This window comes from Microcaecilia unicolor, chromosome 2 (assembly GCF_901765095.1).
Source record: "Microcaecilia unicolor chromosome 2, aMicUni1.1, whole genome shotgun sequence".
Taxonomy (NCBI): Eukaryota; Metazoa; Chordata; class Amphibia; order Gymnophiona; family Siphonopidae; genus Microcaecilia; species Microcaecilia unicolor.
Genome location: NC_044032.1, coordinates 502,165,767 through 502,184,499, shown reverse-complemented (window position 1 = coordinate 502,184,499; position 18,733 = coordinate 502,165,767). Strand labels below are relative to the sequence as shown.

Here is an 18,733-nt window from a genome sequence, read left to right as displayed (position 1 = left end):
CGGACATATGGTAACCCTATTACAGGGGGCAGGGCCAGGAGTTATGTGCCAGCATCTGCATAGCTAACCAAGCATGCAGTACCACATAAAAATCAGTCCTAACTTTTCCCAGTTAACTATGCAGGTGCCAGCATATGCTTAACATCCAAGTAACGACCTGCAAAGTATACCCTTGCCTCCTACCTGGCACCAGCTCCGATCCCTCTGTCATTCCCCTTCCCCTCCCTATCACAAGGACCAGCCCCATTGAAGAGGTGTAAGCCCATCTCACCTTTAAGCACTCCATTACTGGCCTTGGATTCACGTGCACCTGTGATACAGATTACTAATATGATTTGCTATGTCTCCAAGGAAGACTTTGAAAGGCCTTGGCATGAACCATGTACAGACTTAGCCATCTTTCTATGCTAATGTTTACACAGCGGAAAGAAACTGAGGTGGTATATCAAAAGACAAAAGAAAGTCCTGCCAGAAGTAAGGCATACCCACTCCCACTTCTCTTACTTGGGGTGTACTGTCCCCCTTGTCATTCCCCAGTTGGGAACACTCTGCAGGCACCCTCTGCTCTGTACCAGGGGATTCCAATCATCACACACTGCAAAACTCTCCTGCCATGGTACCTAAGACTTCCCCCTCACTGCAAAGGGTTTTGGCAGGGGTGGGCTACCAAAGACCAGAATTTTCTCCAAGCAATCTCTTTTATCAGTTCCTTTGTCCTGCTCCCATGGGCTGGGCTTTTACTCTGATTCCCTCACCAGGCTGTCAATACCAGCTCTGTTTCCTTAGTGACCCCCAGAAATACTTCCTCCTCTATCCAGGGCCCAATTTCAGGGGGATCACCTGCGCAACTGTGCAGCAGGCACACTGGGACCTGCCCCACTCCCTTCCTGCTGCCATCCTCACTGCTGCTGCTGCTTTTCCATACCAGCAGCAGTGGCAAAAAAAAAGGTTATGTGATCATGGGACCACAGTGTTCATACTCACAGCCGCCGGTCCCACTCCCTTCAACATAATTTCCTGTTCCGGGGGAGAGCCGGCAGTCACAAGTATAAACAGTGCACCCCTGTGATCATTTTACTATTGTTTTGCTGCTGCTGTTCTAGAAAAGCAGCAGCAGCAATGGTGGCGGTGGGGGGTGGGAGAGAGGGAAGAGAGGGGTCAGACGCTGGATGCAGGGGGGAGAAAGGGGTCAGATACTGGATGTAAATGTGAATGGAAGGGGGAGAGAGGGGCAGACGCTGGATGGAAGTGGGGGAGAGAAAAGGCACATGCTGGATGGAAGGGGCAGAGATAGAGGGTAGACACTGGATGGAAGATAGGAGAGGGGGCAAACGCTGGATGGAAAAAGTAAAATCCCTAACACAGGCAGCTCCTTGTGACTGTGGGCAAGTCACTTAACCCTCCATTGCCCCATGTAAGCCGCATTGAGCCTGCCATGAGTGGGAAAGCGCGGGGTACAAATGTAACAAAAACAAAAAAAAAAACCTCCAGATCAAAGTAAATTCTTCTTAGGTTTTCGTTTTTTGTACATGACTTCATAGGGCTGTGCACACTTCAACACTTCACAGCATCTTAAAAAGTCCTCAGAATGGGGGGCCATGTGTGGGGAGAGGAGAGAGGAGGAGGTGGGATAGATGGGCACCGCATTTCTCTACGTACATAAGCTTTGGACTGTGCCATCTTTTCTCAAGTTGTCAGCAAGTATTGCATGCTTTTAAAACCATTTTAAAATTGAGTTCACATTTTCAATTTGTTGATAGGTTTGTATTGTGTCTGCAAAACTCTGCTTTACACCCTTTTGATTTGTGCTCTCCATATGAACATGAGTTCCCAAATCAACTGCACTTCACAGACCATAAAACAGGGGGTGGGGGGAGATGATCACTGAAAAACACAGTCAGATGAGCGCTTGGTTAAATAAAAGCTTTTTAAGACTGTAATGTCCTTTTGCTCCTAAGAGATAACACGCTTTGAAGCTCTCAAATGGCTTGGGGGCTTTAAAAAGCCTTTTAGGACAATCACATAAACTTTTTCTGACACAAGTACGTCTTTTCTGCTTTCTTAGATGGGCAAAAAACTCTGTGCTGTCATATATTCTACTCCCCTTACTGTGTGGGTGGAGTGGAGCTGTAGCTGCAGATCGTTATGGTAACTGATCTTTGGCAGGATGGAGGGGGTCAGCTTGCCCCAGATATGCTTTGAATGAGCTATAAGAGGGCAGAGGGAGGGAGGGAAGGGAAATGGGACTTGATATACCGCCTTTCTGTGTTATTTTGCAACTACATTCAAAGCAGTTTACATATATACAGGTACTTATTTTCTACCTGGGGCAATGGAGGGCTAAGTGACTTGCCGCAGTCACAAGGGACTGCAGTGGGAATCGAACCCAGTTCCCCAGGATCAAAGTCATCTACACTAACCACTAGGCTTCTCCTCCACTCCAATTCAAAGTTTTCATCTTGAGACAGATGCAATGCTAATGCTTCTCGCATTCTTTTAAAAACCTTTTAAAAATCTAAAAAGAGAGAAAGCAGTATGAAACTTGTCTGTGCTGTAATGAGGGTTTTTCAGCAGGGGAAGAGGAGGAAGGTGGGGGAAAAGAAGGCTATGCACACTCTCAGGCTAGCACAGATGCAGCTTTTGTTTAAACAAAAACCTTTTAAGATCTCTCTCATGAGAGAGAAAATCCACAGGGACAAATCTCACAGCAGTCTTATACACTGAAAAGTGGGGTGAGGGTAGAAGGAGGCGTGTGTGGGCTATACTTCTGACAGAGAGGCGATCGTTGAGAAACACAGTCAGTTTGGTTAAACAAAAAGCTTTTTAAAGACAGGTAGGTTCTTTTGCTCTGCAGAGATAACAAGTCATGAAGTCTCAAAGCACTACTTAAAAAAGACATTTAAGAAACTCACTTAATATTTTTTGCTGGCACAAGCATGGCTGTTCTGCTTTGTCTCACAAGGAGAGAATGTTCTTTCCTTCCAGAGAGAAAGCAGATAGCCGATCACACAGAGAAAATAAAATAAATCAGAACCCAGTGTAAAAAAAAAAAAATTAAAAAACAGTTTAAGGGTTGTACTGGGGGTGGTGTAATGAATGATGCAACTTCCCATCATGTGACCCATCCAAGATGGCGGTGAGAAGTGTGATATAGGAAGTGCCAATACTCACAGTCATCATGAAAAAGAGGCATGGCCTAGGCAGAGTTATGATGTCACATCCCATGACATCACTGAACGGGGAAGTGTTTGGGGTGGGGCAACACAAAAGGGGCAGGGTTTGGAACAGGGCTATGTAAAGGGGGCAGGGCTATATCACATCTAGTGACCTTATCAAAAGAGCAGGGTGGGGTGGTGAGTGGGGGTGGTGAGTGCAACGAGTGGGTGTGGCTTGGGCAGATCCTCATTTCTGATTGGGCACATGGGCATGGCATCTGTCAAAATCAATTACCTTGACAAATGTTATGTAAGTTACATTACTTACAGACAATCCTCAGTTGCCAAAGTGAAGAGGTTAGAGAAAGCATGACTAAGTGGTATGTGTTTAAATATTTACCATGCTCTACTAGACTATGAGGATGAATGGAAAAGTGAGTCCTAGTGGAAACAGGTAATCATGTAGTCGATTTTGTCTGCCAAACTGCAGTATGCAATTGGGTGTGCCTGGCAGAGTACAATTAAAAGTTCTAGAGGAAATGCACATGCTTATGTAGCTGGGTTTGTCTCACAGGCCACACAGATTAAGAGTCCAGATGCTTATACAACGATCATTGTATTTCATTGGCTATTCAAATTATTAAAGAGCATTATGGTTAGACAGAGGAAAGGAGGAGGAAAGGGTTAGGGGCTGGAGGGAGCAAAGTGAGAATTTTGAACCTGTTTCTATCCAAGATAATGGGAGTACAAAGGAAGAAACCAAAAACACACTCTACTAGATGAGAATTCCTGCAAGTTTATGAAATTATTATTATTTGCAAAGCGTGATATAACGCTTTATACCAGAATATGGCTTCAAGGCGGTTTCTTAAAATGATGGCAGGCTGCTTTAGAAAACAGAGAAAAGAAAACATTCAAGAACGGACAGAAAAGACAAGACAGAAAAGGTGAGTTTTCAGGAGAGATTTAAATTTGTGTATGAGAGTTCAGAGTGAAGGTGAGTGGGTAAGCCATTCCAAAGCTTAGGACCAATATAACTGAATGCATTTTTAGCAGCATGGACAGAATAACCAGGTAGACTGAGTGAGTTTCTTGGTCTTTTGCTCCTGTCATCTACCATAGGGTCCATATTCCAAAATGATTTAAACGGATAGGCAGCCTCCTACTGGGTTAAATTATGCATGCCAGGTCCCTGCTGTTCATTACGTTACAGCATCATTTATATTCCACATATACCTATAAGGTTCAATGTGGATCACAATAAACCAGCTCAGATTAGATTCTGGGAACATACATAGCCAGAAGTTTGCATAACCACTTACAGTTAAAAATGTAATCATTTAAATACCACTTAAATAGAAAAGTTTTTAAGCGTTTCTTAAATATTTCACTGTTTGTTTCTAGACTAATTTCTGTTGGTAAAACATTCCAAATCTTTGCGGATTGTTAAGGAGATATTACAGAATAGACACATTTGTATCTAATACCATCAACAGATGGGTAAAACAGCGTTCATGCTTCTACAGGAAGTCAACGCAGTTGTCTCAACAATGGAGTTGCTCTTTCCCATTTGTTTGCCTGGCTGAACAATCTAGCTGCAGTCTCAACTTCCTGAATATTTCCATTACATTTATGCTGTGAATGTAATTATAAAATGATATAAAGTATTAAAAAAAATCTAGCTGCAGTCTCCTATATAACAATCTTGAGCAACCAACACGAAGTAAATTACAATAATCCAATTTGCTAATTATAAGTGCATGGACTATTAAACTAAACTGGGTAAAAGAGAAGTCATTTTTTAATCTGTGCAATTTCCTCAGTTTTCAGCAGCATTTACTACTACTACTTATCATTTTTATAGCGCTACAAGGCATACACAGCGCTGTACACCATATACAAAGACAGTCCCTGCTCAAAGAGCTTACAATCTAGATAAGACAGAACAACTGGGTTCGATTCCCACTGCAGGCACAGGCAGCTCCTTGTGACTCTGGGCAAGTCATTTAACCCTCCATTGCCCCAGGTACAAATAAGTACCTGTATATAATATGTAAGCCGCATTGAACCTGCTATGAGTGGGAAAGCGTGGGGTACAAATGTAAGAAACAAAATTAAGGGTAAGGGAATAAAGAGGTGAGGATAAAGGACAGGGCAAGTGAGTTAGGAGTCAAAAGCAGTGGTAAAGAGGTGGGTTTTGAGTTTGGACTTGAAAACGGCCAAAGACGGGGCTATACGTACAGGCTCGGGAAGTCTATCCAGGCGTGAGGTGCAGCGAGATAAAAGGAATGTAGTCTTGAATTAGCAGTAGAGGAGAAAGAGACAGAGAAGAGAGATTTATCTACAGAATGGAGTACTCAAGGTGGGGCGTAGGGGGAGACAAGAGTGGAGAGGTACTGGGGAGCGGCAGAGTGAATGCACTTATAGGTCAATAGGAGACGTTTGAATTGAATACGGAAACGAATAGGGACCTAGTGAACTGACTTAAGGAGAGGGCTAATGTGGGCATTTAGGGAAAGGGAATGGGTATTCCACTTTTCTGGAGGTTATATACAAGTACTTATTTTGTACCTGGGAGAATGAAGGGCTAAGCAACTCGCCCAGAGTCACAAGGAACTGCAGTGGGAATCAAACCCAGTTTCTCTGGTTTTCAGGCCACTGCACTAACATTAGTCTGCTGAATATCAGCACAGGCTGTCACAGCACTTTCCAGGGAACACCAAGGCAGTCCAAAAATTGAGCAAAGGTGAAGCCAGGAGTTAATTGGGAACTGCTGATATTAAGTGCCAGTGTCTGGGGAAGCAGGGCTGAATAAAAGGTGCTGGTATCAAGATTTAGCTCGATGATGACATCCAACCCAAACTCTGCCTACTGTGGTCAGCATCAGGGCTGGCTGAATGCTTAGTGCTGCCCTGAGACAACTTGCTTTGGTGGCGCCCCCCCCCCCCCCATCATATCACTTCTGGCATCTACAACTTCCCCCACCCCCCCTTCCCAGCTCAGTTTCTCTTTCCCCCACTTCATGGGTCTGGCACTTCTCCCTCACCTCTTTCACTCCCCCACGGTAGTTTATGTTGGTCAACAGTGGCAGAATGACAGGCTACCTTCAGTCAGTCCCTGCATCTTCCCTCTGCTGAGTCCTGCTTCCTCTGATGCAATTTTCTGTGAGAGGAACATGGGATCCAGGGGCTGACCAAAGACAGCCTATCATGCTGCTGCTGCTGCTGCCGAAGATCGATGTAAACTTTACAGGACCACAGTGAGGGAGCAATGCTGGACTCACGGGGAGGGGGAGAAGAGAGAAGGGGAGAGAGTGGACCGGGGGGAGGGGGAAAAGAAAAGGCTTAACCTGTAGACAAGGTGGGGTCAGAGGCTGAACATTTTGGCACCCTTAATCACCTGGTCCAATGGTTACCCTGGTCAGGCTACATTTATAATTGTACGTGTTAACTACTGACTATAGTATAAATTTGATCTTTAGTCAAATGATGGAAAAACTGCCTGCCCTCTTCTACTGAATCCTGATTTTCTTATGGTTGCCATGTTAGTCCACTTGTCTATGTAGAAATTAGGGTCAATACCCAGGTTGAAGGTGATACCTTTAGCTGAACTAACTCAATACATCTGTAACAAGCTTTCAAGAGTTATCACAAACATCTGCTGAAAAACATAGTGTGTGCTTGGTCCGAGAGGAAATGCCGAGTGTGAAAGCTCCAAGTGCCTTTCACCTCCTGCAGAATCCTCTGAGACCTGCTGCTCTGTAGCAAGAAAGCACATTTAATTTTTCTGTTATGTCCCAATCTATTTACAACAAACTGTGCCCTAAATATGAAAGTGTGCCAGCAGGAACCTCATAAAATATTTTCCAAAGCCTTGTTAATGAGGTTTTCTGCTGCAGACAATTTTTAAGCAAAGAGTATGATAAGCATACATTACAAACAAAAGATTTTACAAAAAGCATTTATCATCTGCTTTTTGTTTAATCACACGGAGGAGCTAGACGGGCTGCCGAGTCTGTTTGAGGGGCAGGCGTTTGTGGAGCATGTCAGTGCCTTCCAAGGCGGCTAAGCGCTGCTCCCAGTGTGGGCGCCGGAGAGCAGCGTCAGGGGAGTGTGAGTCATGCCACCATCAGCCCGTGTTCAGCGTGATGGGGGTTCCCCTCAGGCATCTGGTGAGTCGGAAAAGCAGGGGATAGTTTCAGCGGTTTCCTCAGGGCAATTAGTGCAGCGTGCGTCGGCAGGTGCCATTTTTTCCTCTCAGGCATGACTAGCTCCGCACATGACGGTTGACAGACAGGAGGCACAGCGCGCTTCTGTGGCACAGGCTCTGATGGAGGAAAGCAATTTAGAGGGAGCAGGGGAGTCCCTTTCAGTTCCTTTTTTCCCGGATTTTATATTTTATTTAATTCACAATGCCTTTCTTCTGAAGAAGTCAGGAGCTTCTCTTCAGGCAGCCCTGTCTCTTCCTCAGCAAACTTCAGTCGCTGCAGCCTCTCAGTCTTTCCTGCCAAAACGTCCCCGGGTGGAGATTTTGGATCTCAAGGAGCTATGACAGAGATGGCCCGGTTTTGTCTCCGGGCTCTTCCTCAGAATCATTGGATTTGGCAGATGAGGTCACTCTGCCTTCTGAGGAGGGGGATGACCCGACAGCTGCCCACCTTTTTTGCAGGGAAGAGCTTCCCTTCCTGATCATGATTCACCAATCAAAACAGCAGAAACTCAATACTTGCTTCAACTGGTCAAGCAACCCACCAATGAAGTGCAGAGAACTAATTAAATGCTTCCTATTGCATTGGACCATTCAAACTTTCAGGATATACTGTATGCAATTTGTAAATCTACCATTGTTCATGCTGATGAAGATATCTAGATATATTGATGAATAACTGGTCAATAACTATACATGTCAAATTTTCAAAACAATGTTATTTTTGTATACAGTGTGTGATAAAGTCACCTCCAGGATAGTTGGGTTAAGGCAGTTTCAGTCTGAAATACATGTCCCAGAAGGCACTGCAGGTAAGGAGCCAGAGGGTGAGATGAAGAACCCGGAGTGGACTCCTAGCTGCCATCGGGGAAGACATGGGTGTAAGCTGGCAGGTTGTGTAGAGTGGCTGCCACTAGGCGGAAAGAGAGTTGGGAAACCCTGTGTGCAGGAGCCCATCATTGGTCTCATTAGTCTAATGCTTAACTCAGCTGGTTTGGGTGTGAGAAAGCTAATGGAAGGAGAATGATTGGTTGTGGTAGCTGAAGCCAGGGATTGATTAGGCAGGTGGGAAGGAGTCCCAGGAGTTCAGTTCAGGAGAGAGAAGCAGAAGGAAAGAAGCAGTTGCAGACTGAAAACCCTTGGGCAGGGAGGTCCCTAAAGTATTTGCAGGCTGAAAACCCTTGGGCAGGGAGGTCCCTAAAGTATTTGCAGGCTGAAAACCCTTGGGCAGGGAGGTCCCTAAAGTACTGAAGCAGGCTGAAAACCCTTGGGTAGAAGGAGTCCCTAAAATATTGAAGGTAAAGAGGATAGAAGGTAGAAAATGCTGCTTGGTGACTGAACTGTGATGAAGAACTGAAAGAACTGTTTGTCTTGGGAATTGAATTACTGTTTATTGTGCACTGGATAAAGAGCCCAAACTGGAGCCTGTAAGCCTGTATTGAATCCTGGTATGTGCTATGCTGCTGTTGGAACTGTGTACTAGAAACCTGCATGGAATAAAAGTCCTTAAGATTGAAGTTACTGGTGGTCATCTATTTCTTCACTGTACCAGGAGCCTGTGGCTGGAGGAGATTGTTCTATCCTTGGCTGCACAAGAGGGGTACCCGTTTACAAGTGGCAAACTAAAGGAGCTACAATTTTCTGTTTAGAAATACAATGCTTGTGTTCAATCATCCATGTTTTCAACTAGCGTTTAGTCTGTCCAACATATTCCAATCCATAAAGACAACTAATTTTACAAATTACACATTCGGACGAACAAGTAGTAAAATGAGGTGGGGGGGGGGGCTCCTGGAATAGTGTGAAGAACTAATGGAAAGAAAATTATCAGGTAAGATCTAATTTCTCCTTCCATTACATTATTTCCCATTATTCCAGGATATGTGTGATGTTCAAAAGCAATCCCTAGGAGGGTGGGCAATCAACCCCGCTGCACGCAGAATCAACACCCCAAACCTGGTATCTGACCATGCAGCAACATCCATTCGATAATGTTTAGTGAAGGTATGCAATGAAGCCCACGTTGCCGCTCTACAGATAGCACTCTGAGAGGACAGGGAGGTCTCTGCCCAGGATGTCGCTACATGTCTGTTAGTGTGCCTTCAACACCTGTGGGGGGGATTTCCCTTCCAGAAGATAAGCCGAGGACACCACCACCTTTAACCAGGGGGCAATGGCCATCTTGGACGCCATGAGGCCCAACTTCTGCTTACCAAAGAGCACAAAGAGTCTGAGTGATGAAAATCATTTGTAACCTCCAAGTAACACGAGACCCCTCCGATAACACGAGAGCCCTCCGAATGTCCAGAAGCCTCAACAAGGCGAACTGATCCCCTACATCTTCTCGACAAAAGGAAGGAAGGTCCACTGACCTATTAACATGGAAGGCAGAAACCACTTTGGGCAAGAAGGAAGGAACTATACACAGCAATACTCCGGCCTCCAAAAACGGCGAAAAAGGGCCTCTACACGACAATGCCTGAAGCTCCAAGACATGATGGGCCAAATTAACAGCTATCAAGAACACAGTCTTAAGCGTAACATCCTTAAGGGTTGCCTTGCAAAGAGGTTCAAATGGGGGACACTGAAACACCTAAAGAACCAGACTGAGATCCCATTCCAGTAAAGGGGCCTGGAAGGGAGGCCTAAGGTGACTGACTCCTTTCAGAAAATGCATGACATCCAGATGAGCCACCAAAGAAGAGTTCTGCAAACAACCACGAAAACAAGACAGGGCTGCTATCTGAACCTTCAAAGAACCCAGAGACAGCCCCTTGCGCACATCTTCCTGCAAGAAAGCCAAGACGTGACCAATAGAAGATGCAAAGGGATCCAAACCCCTTTCTGTGCACCAGTCCTCAAAAACTCACCAGACCCGAGAAGTAGAATGCTTCCTGGCTTGAAGCAGAAAAGCAATGACTGAATTTGAATATTGCTTCTCCTTCAGCCGAGCCCTTTCAAAGGCCAGGCTTTAAGACCAAAGGGGAAGGGATCCTCCATGGACACCAGACCCTGACGGAGAAGACCTTGACTCTGAGTAAAACATAGTAGCTCCTAATCCAGGAGCCGCATGAGATCTGCATTACAATGGGCACCATGGCCAGTCTGCGGCCACCAGGATCACCCTGCCTCGATGGGCCACCACTCTCCTCAACAGCCGCCTATCATTGGTCATGGGGGAAAGGTATACAGGAGGCCCAAGCTCAGCCACGGCTGAAGCAAGGAATCCAGACCCAGACAGCACCGTTCCCGGTGGCAGGTGAAGAACCAAGAAACTTTGGCATTGTCCTTCATGGCCATAAGGTCCAAGCACGAGACGCCTCAGCGGTGTACGAACAGCCAAAATGCTCCCGCCAAGAGCTCCCACTCACCATGATCTAGAGCATGCCGCCTAAGGAAGTTGGCCTCCACGTTGAGAAAACCCACAATGAGAGCAGCTGAGATGCACCACAGATACCGCTTCACCCAGGCCATCAATAAGCCGGTGTAGCATGTTCAAATCAAGCACCACTAAATATCAAATTAGCTACTGCGTTTTGAATAACGTGCAATCTTTTCAACTGCTTATCTGGGAGCACCAAACCATACACCGAAAGGCAAGCCAAGGTGGCATGTCTCGTCCATTGGAAACACTGTAAACATTGCATCACTGCATCAGAAAAGTATTTGGATCATGACCCTTAGAGAATTGTGGAAAACAAAGAGTTGATGATAACTTAGGACATCATAGTAACATACATAACATAGTAGACATCCTCCTTCCAACTGACCTGGATGCAAGAAAACCAGACCCAAAGTGGAAAAAAAAAACACCAGAATGACATTAATCATAGAGGTGCCAGTCCAGTGGTGTGCTGGAGCAGGCTCTCACAGGCTCGCAAGAGCCGGTTGTTAAGTTTTTAAGAATTTTGGGAGCCGGTTGTTAAAGTAGGGCCCTCCATGGCTACTTTAACAACTGACTGCCAAAATGTGGGCTTGGGCCCCCTGCTGAATTATCTTTTACTTTGCTGGTGGGGATGCTGAGCCCTGCCAGCCAAGTAAATAGACTACTGCTGCTCCCCACTCCTTGTTTCTAGCTCTGGGCAGCAGGCTGGGACTTCTCGAGCATGTGAGAGAAGTTCCAGCATGCAGCTCAGAGCAAGACGTTGGGAGTGGTGGCAGTCCATTTATTGGCTGCCAGCAAAGTATGCCTAGTGTGCCCACATGAAGGGAGGGAGGAGAGAGAGGAAAGTGTTGCTCCCCCCCCCCCCCCCCCCGGCCACCCCTGGCCCTTCCAACTGCAGAGTTGGCTATGTCCGGAGAAAGAGCCTGTTGTTAAAAATTTACCAGCACACCCCTGTGCCAGTCCCAAGCAATGACCTTGTGAATCAGGTAGAGAGACAGAACATCCTCAAGAACCAAGAAATGCAGTCTGAGACTAATAAAATGTGGCAGAAAGATACAGAAATATTTCTTATCATTTTGGGTGCCATGGGCTTAATTATAAAGAATTTCCAAGCTCACCTGGATATATTGTCTATATATGTTACATCTCACAATCTCCAAATGAAAGCTCTCTTTGGCAGGATGCAAGTACTACAGTGAGTGTTAGCTGTAAATTTGAGATCACACTCTACATGTTCTCGCTTAGGAGTGAGGTTCATTGCTGGCATGATATGGACAACACTAACACATTTGGAAAAACTGCTCCCAGGAAATTATTCCCTGTATCCCTAAATTTGTAAGTAAAGGTTTTTCGAACATCAGAGGCTATCCTAAGAAATGCATGTTCTTGTCAGTGCTTGTAATGAAAATAAGCAAGATATTTGCCACTAACAGTCTTGTTTCTTGGTAATAAATACTCTCGTCACTGAACTGCAAAGCCCATAATTTTCATGTGTGCCTGTCATATCTTCCTTCACATATCTGTAATGAAATTCTGTGCCAATAATTGAATATATGGTGCACAATAAGGAGAGATCCTAGCTATTTTGCAAATTCTGTACCATATGTGCACCACAGGTGGTATAAAAAAATGGGCTTTATCGCATTTGAATAATTTATATGTTGTAAAAATGTATGCCAGTAGCACATTTACTTGGACCATCTGTAACTCAAGCCTAATCCAATCAGTTTGTGCTAGATAGCTAGTTCAGTAATAAACTGATCAGAGACAATAATATATCCCAATGTTAGGTAGTTTAACTTTGCCATTTCTTTCGGCAAGAAAAGATTTCAAAGAGAATGCAAGTCTTTTAGCATTAATTATTAAAACTACAAAAATGCATGTATAAATCCATGCAAAAACATCTTGGAAAAGCTGTAGATAGATAAAAATTTAAAAAAACATTTCAGGAAGAATGACGACATTGATCCTTCCTAACTAAGAGACTGCCATATCTTGCTAGGACTGTAAATTAGATTTCATCATCTTAAGTATTTTCCCATAATTTAGTGAACATAATACATTTATATCACTCCCTGGTAACTCAGCTTCTTAACCAACTGAAATTCAGAACTTCTCTGTCAGTATCCAGATTTATTTTTCAAGGTATCAATAGATTTTGCTAAGTCAATCATATATTCCAAGACAGAGGCTAATTCTTTAATTAGATCCATAACACAGGAATGGGAACTAACTGGGTCTTTCAAATATATTAAGATAAGCAATGTTGCTCACCTGGAACAGGTGTTTTCCATAGAGAGCAGAATTGATAGGGCACACAAGTAGGCGATGTCATCCATCAACACTGGGACACAACTGTTCTTCCTCAGATCAGAACTTAGGGCCCTGTTTACTAAGCCGTGATGTAGGCGTGCTAGCATTTTTAGCACACACTAATGCTAGATACACCCATAGGAATATATGGGTGTCTGTAGCATTAGCACGTGCTAAAACGCTAGCATGCCTTAGTAAACAGGGCCCTTAGTGAAAAGTTCTGAGTATGTGTGGTTCAGCTCCTCACGATCTCAAAGTTCAATGCAAGTAGCTCTTGAGAAAGTGGGAGGAACCTTATCAGTCCTACTATCTAAAAAAAAAAACCCTGTCATAGGTGAGGAACATTGTTCTTCCATCATCAAAAAAGATTGATTCAGGCACACAAATGAGTAATTCTCAAGCTCAGGACTTCTCAAGTTTAATATTGTCTTAGACTTCAGAGCAACCTGCATAGTATATACTGCAAGAGTTGTTAGATCTTAGGGACAGATTGGCACTGTCCCTTGCTGAGACTCAGTCCAAACAATAACGTGCATTAAATTGCATGAAGGAGCTATTATGTAGCTGCTTTGCATCTGATATTCAGCAAGGCAAACTTTAAAAAAGCTATTGTCATTCTGGAACTGAGAGAAGCATCTGTTCATAGCAGCATAGTACATATGAAGGAAGCCATTTGCAAAAGTCCTTTTTGGAACTGGTATACAATGAGGCTCATTTTCAAAGCACATAGACTTACAAAGTTACATAGGTTACCACGGGGCTCATTTTCGAAAAAGAAAAACATCCAAATAGTGTCAAAGCAGCATTTGGATGAATTTCTTCTCAAAGCGTTTCTTCTTCTTCTTTTCGAAACCTATTTTTGAGACATCTTTTTATGCAATTTGTCTGCAGTGCATCCAAATCACAAGGGGAGTTTCAAGGGCATTTCAAAGGTGGGATTAGGGTGTCTCTAATACGTTTTACAGACATAATGGAAGAAAACCAAAATGCCTAGGGTAATAACGTCAACATTTTAGTCTAGACCTGCTTTTCTAATGAATAAGACAAAAAAGGGGCCCTAAATGACCATGACCACTGGAGGGATGACCCCCCCTCAACTCCCCCAGTGGTCACTGACCGCCCTCCCACCCCCCAAAAATGTGAATAAAATAGTACTCATCAGCCTCTATGATAGCCTCAGATGTTATAGCCAGGTCCATTAGAGAAGCATGCAGATCCCTGGAGTAGTCTAGTGGTGGGTACTGTACATGGTAGACGTGTACACAGGCCCATACCTCCCTCCCCCTACCTGTTACACTTGTGATGGAAATTGTGAGCTCTACAAAACTCACTAAAAGCCCACTGTACCCACATAAAGGTGCCCCCTTCACCCATATGGGCTACTGTAGTGGTGTACATTTGGGGGTAGTAAGTTTTGGGTGGGTTTTGGAGGACTCCGCAGACAAGATAAGGGAGCAACGGTGATATGTGTACTTGGGAGCATTCATATGAAGTCCACAACAGTACCCCCTAGGGTGCTCCACTATTCTCCTGGGATGTCTGTGGGACCAGCCTGCTAAAAATGCTGGCCCCTCCTACATCCCAAGGGCTTGATTTTATGCATTTTTAACTTGTGTTTTTTTTAACGGCCTAAAAAGATAAGTGCACAAAACCTTGCTCAAAACAGTATTTTTGAAAAAAAGATATACATTTTTCTTTTTTTTCAAAAATGGTTACATTTGCTATTTGGGTTTGGGGCTTTTAGCACAAAACATCCAAAGTCCAACATCCAAAGTCCAACTTAGACTTTGAAAAAGCCTCTCTCTATGTAACTTTGTAAGTCTATTCGCTTTGAAAATGAGCACCTACGTCTGTTAGGTCTGAAGAAGATGAAAGGTTCAGTAGATTTTCAGTTCAATTCTTTTCAAGTAGTACATAAAAACCCATTCACAGTAGAGTATAGAAGACTTTCTAACGAGGATTTGAATAAGGCTTTAGACAGAAGGTGGGAAGCACTATTTCTTCATTTAGGTTAGGTGAAAAGGTATCACTCCACTTTGGGCAAGAATTTGGGGTGTGTCCAACAACAACCTTGTAACAATGAAGGTGGCCCTCCTATTGAGTTACCACCAGTGGCGTAGCTCACAAGGAGATAAAATATCAAGCTTTTTGAAAAGAAGAGACTAATTCTGTTGAGGCCAATAGGGCACTATGAGAAACACGGTGCCTCATCTTTACTGGAATTTGTACAGAACTCTTGATATAAGAATAACTGGCATGTAAATATAGAGGAATGATTTATCAAAGGGAGGAGATATATAAACAATGTATCATCAGCTCAGAAAATACCCTTAAGAACTTCAGGAAAACGTTGCCTCAAGAAGCCCCTGGCTCTAATATAAATCTCTACAGAGCTCATCGGGGCCGAAATTGCTTCATCATCGGCAACGCTAACCTATATCTATATATACAGCAGTCTGTGCCCTACATAGGTCAAATACTTTTTTTTATCTTTTAGTTTCTATTTTTCAATTTAAACTTATGAAGGGCATTAGTAAAGTCAGTGTATAACGGCTACTTAACTTAATACGGTCCGATCCTTCTTAAAGTAAGTCTATATTCGTGGCGCGACCAGGAGTTCTTAAGGGTATTTTCTGAGCTGATGATACATTGTTTATATATCTCCTCCCTTTGATAAATTATTTGTGTAAAAATAGAAGGAGGTTTCCTTTTGTTTTGTTTATAATTTGCCAATATAGAGGAATGACCAGGTCCATGGAGTCACTAGGGCATCTACAGCAAGTTGTAAGGGCAAAGGAACAATCTAACAAACAGGAAGCTTTGCATTCTCTCTGCTGGTGAAAAAATCAATCTGAGGTGTTCCCACTCCTGAAAGTGGGAATTCAGAAGACTAGCATCCAGGGGCCTTTTGTGAGGACAAAGCATTCTTCTGAATTTGTCAGCTAACCAATTCTCTGAACTGGAGATGAAGGATGCCTCTGTCAGGAAACAACCAGCTATAGCAAAGTCCTAAATTCTGCCTGCTTCTCAGCAAAGGTGCAGGAAGCCTGTGCCCATTTGTTTATTCACATAAAACATTGCCACTTGACTCTCTGGTTGATAGGAAGAGTTGTCTTGTACTATGATGGCATGAGCGGGGTGAGCACAGAGCCTCCACAGACACAAGCTATAGTTTAAAAGTAAAGCAAAACTCTTTATTGGCTTGTTCAAACAAATATACACCAAGAACTGCTCAGGCCTGGTAACAAGCAAAAATCATCTTGCAGTTTAGTTTCAAGCTTTACAAAGAATCCTACCAGACATCAAAAGTCACAGTATATACAGGACTATCAGCTTGAACAGAAAAAGAAACCTGTCTCCTGACAGGCCATAAAAGAAAAATTTCACAGAATCCAAAATAAAACTTCTCCTACCTTGGCCAACCTTCTGATTCTTAAATTTAAGTTGTGGAGGCATACACTGGAGGGCTCCTCATTCCTTCTCTGGGCCTCTCTGGCTCATATCTGTTCTGGATTTTTATCTCCCAGAGCTGTACCATGATCTCCCTGCTGAGCACTCTAGAACTCGGCCTCTTAAGTGACCCTGTGAGGGAGAGTGCATAATGGGGACCAGCATTTTCCTATACACTCCATCATATGTATCTTAACCACATTCCCTGTAAATGTTGATTGTCAAGATGATCTCCCTATCCTCAGTTTCAGGCATATGTAAATCAGGGCTAACAGGTGCTGTCACAGTGCAAAGGATACACCAACTACTAGGGTCAGTCTGTAATTCCACTACAAACAGGGCCGTGCCTAGGGTCTCTGGCGCCCCCCTGCAGACTATCAGTTGGCGCCCCCCCCCCTCCCCCCCCCCCGGTGAAAATGATCGCTCACCACTTGCCACACTGACAGGAATATTCTTAGAAACAAATTGCTATACATTGCAAAATAAGATAGCAGATGTAAATTCTCAAAGTGGACATATTCCAAACGCTAAAATGAAAATAAAATGATTTTTTTTCTACCTTTGTTGTCTGGTGACTTTCTTTTTCCGATCATGCTGGCCCAGTATCTGAGTCTGCTGCTATCTGTCCTCTTAACTCCATTTCCAGGGCTTCCTTTCCATTTAGTTCTTTACTTTCCTCCTTTCTTCTTCATTTCTTGCTCTATATCCATTTCCAGCAATTTCTTCTCTCTCCCTGAGTCCTGTCCTCCCATCCACGTCCATCCTTGTCCCTCTCTGCCCTTCCCTCCTCCATCCATAGCCAGCAATCCTCCTCTCTCCCCTCCCCTCCATTTCCAGCAATTTGTCCTCTCCCTGGGCCCCCATGTCCATCCTTGTCCCTCTCTGCCCTTCCCTCCTCCATCCATAGCCAGCAATCCTCCTCTCTCCCCTCCCCTCCATTTCCAGCAAATTGTCCTCTCCCTGGGCCCCCATGTCCATCCTTGTCCCTCTCTGCCCTTCCCTCCTCCATCCATAGCCAGCAATCCTCCTCTCTCCCCTCCCCTCCATTTCCAGCAAATTGTCCTCTCCCTGGGCCCCCATGTCCATCCTTGTCCCTCTCTGCCCTTCCCTGCTGCATCCATAGCTAGCAATCCTCCTCTCTCCCCTCCCCTTCCAGCAATTTGTCCTCTCCCTGGGCCCTGCTGCTGCCCTCCCATCCATGCCTCTCTGCTCTTTCCTCCTCGCCCTGGGGCCTATAAATCTTTTACTTCCAGTCACAGCAGCGTCAGTGAAAGCGGAGCGCTGCCGACGTCTCCCTTCTCTTCGCGCTCTTGGTTCCCTCAGTGTCCGCCTTCTTCTGACGTCAGAAGAAGGCGGGACACTGAGGGAACCAATGAGTGCAAGGGAAGGGAGACGTCGGCAGCGCTTTCACTGACGCTGCTGCGACCGAGGTAAAAGATTTAAAGTCCTCGGCGGCGCGGGGCAAGGGTAAGCACCGCGGCGGCGCCCTCCAGAGGTGGGCACCCCCTGCGGCGCTTACCCCGCTTACCGCATCGGCACGGCCCTGACTACAAACATGAAGCATAGCTGAGAGTGGTAAAAATCAGGGAAAGATGTTCAGAGTGTTGATTCTATAAAAATATATGTATTTATTCATTTATATCCCACATTATCCCAATAGATCAGGTTCAATGTGGTTAAGAATTTATTGTAATTAGTAGTACAAAAAGTGATGTGAGATAGTATACATTCAGTGAGTAAATGAAATCAAATGAAAAGAAAAATCCCATTGTAGTCATTATATTTTTAAATCACAATCACAGAAGAGAGGGTAAAAACAGCATACAAGCATAAACAGAAACAGAAAAAAAGCAACACTGGGCCTTCAGGATAGAGATAACGGTCGTCCTTTAATCTGAAAATGACCCGAAACGGGCCGTGTTTCAGCGTAAACATGCCTGCCTCAGGAGTCTAACATAAAAAACATATTAAAAAATGAACATGAATAAATATTAATCAAAACTGGCATTACATATATAAAAATGTAAAAATGTATATATATTGCTGACAAACATTTACATAAAACCAATAGTGTCATCAAATTCATAAAAAAACAAAAGAATCAAAACAACATTAAAATTTGACAATAGAGGACTAGAACAAGTTAAATGGTTTGATAATTAAAATCATGTAAAAAAAGGATAACATACTTAGCAAGATCAGGTAAGTTTCTAATTTCACAAAA

General features: G+C 44.1%; 1 protein-coding gene across 5 annotated transcripts in view; it reads right to left on the bottom strand.

Moving 5' to 3' along the window:
• The window catches only part of JAKMIP1 (janus kinase and microtubule interacting protein 1), a 360,574-nt gene that overhangs the window by 183,825 nt on the left and 158,016 nt on the right, over nt 1-18,733 (bottom strand). Inside the window, exon 1 of one of the 5 annotated variants that reach the window (XR_003940706.1) lies at nt 16,473-16,534. The exons of the other annotated variants lie outside the window; for them this stretch is intronic. The gene's annotated coding sequence lies outside the window, so the exon portion shown is untranslated. Of the gene's footprint in view, nt 1-16,472; nt 16,535-18,733 lie in introns of those variants that run through there. 5 annotated transcript variants of the gene reach the window in all.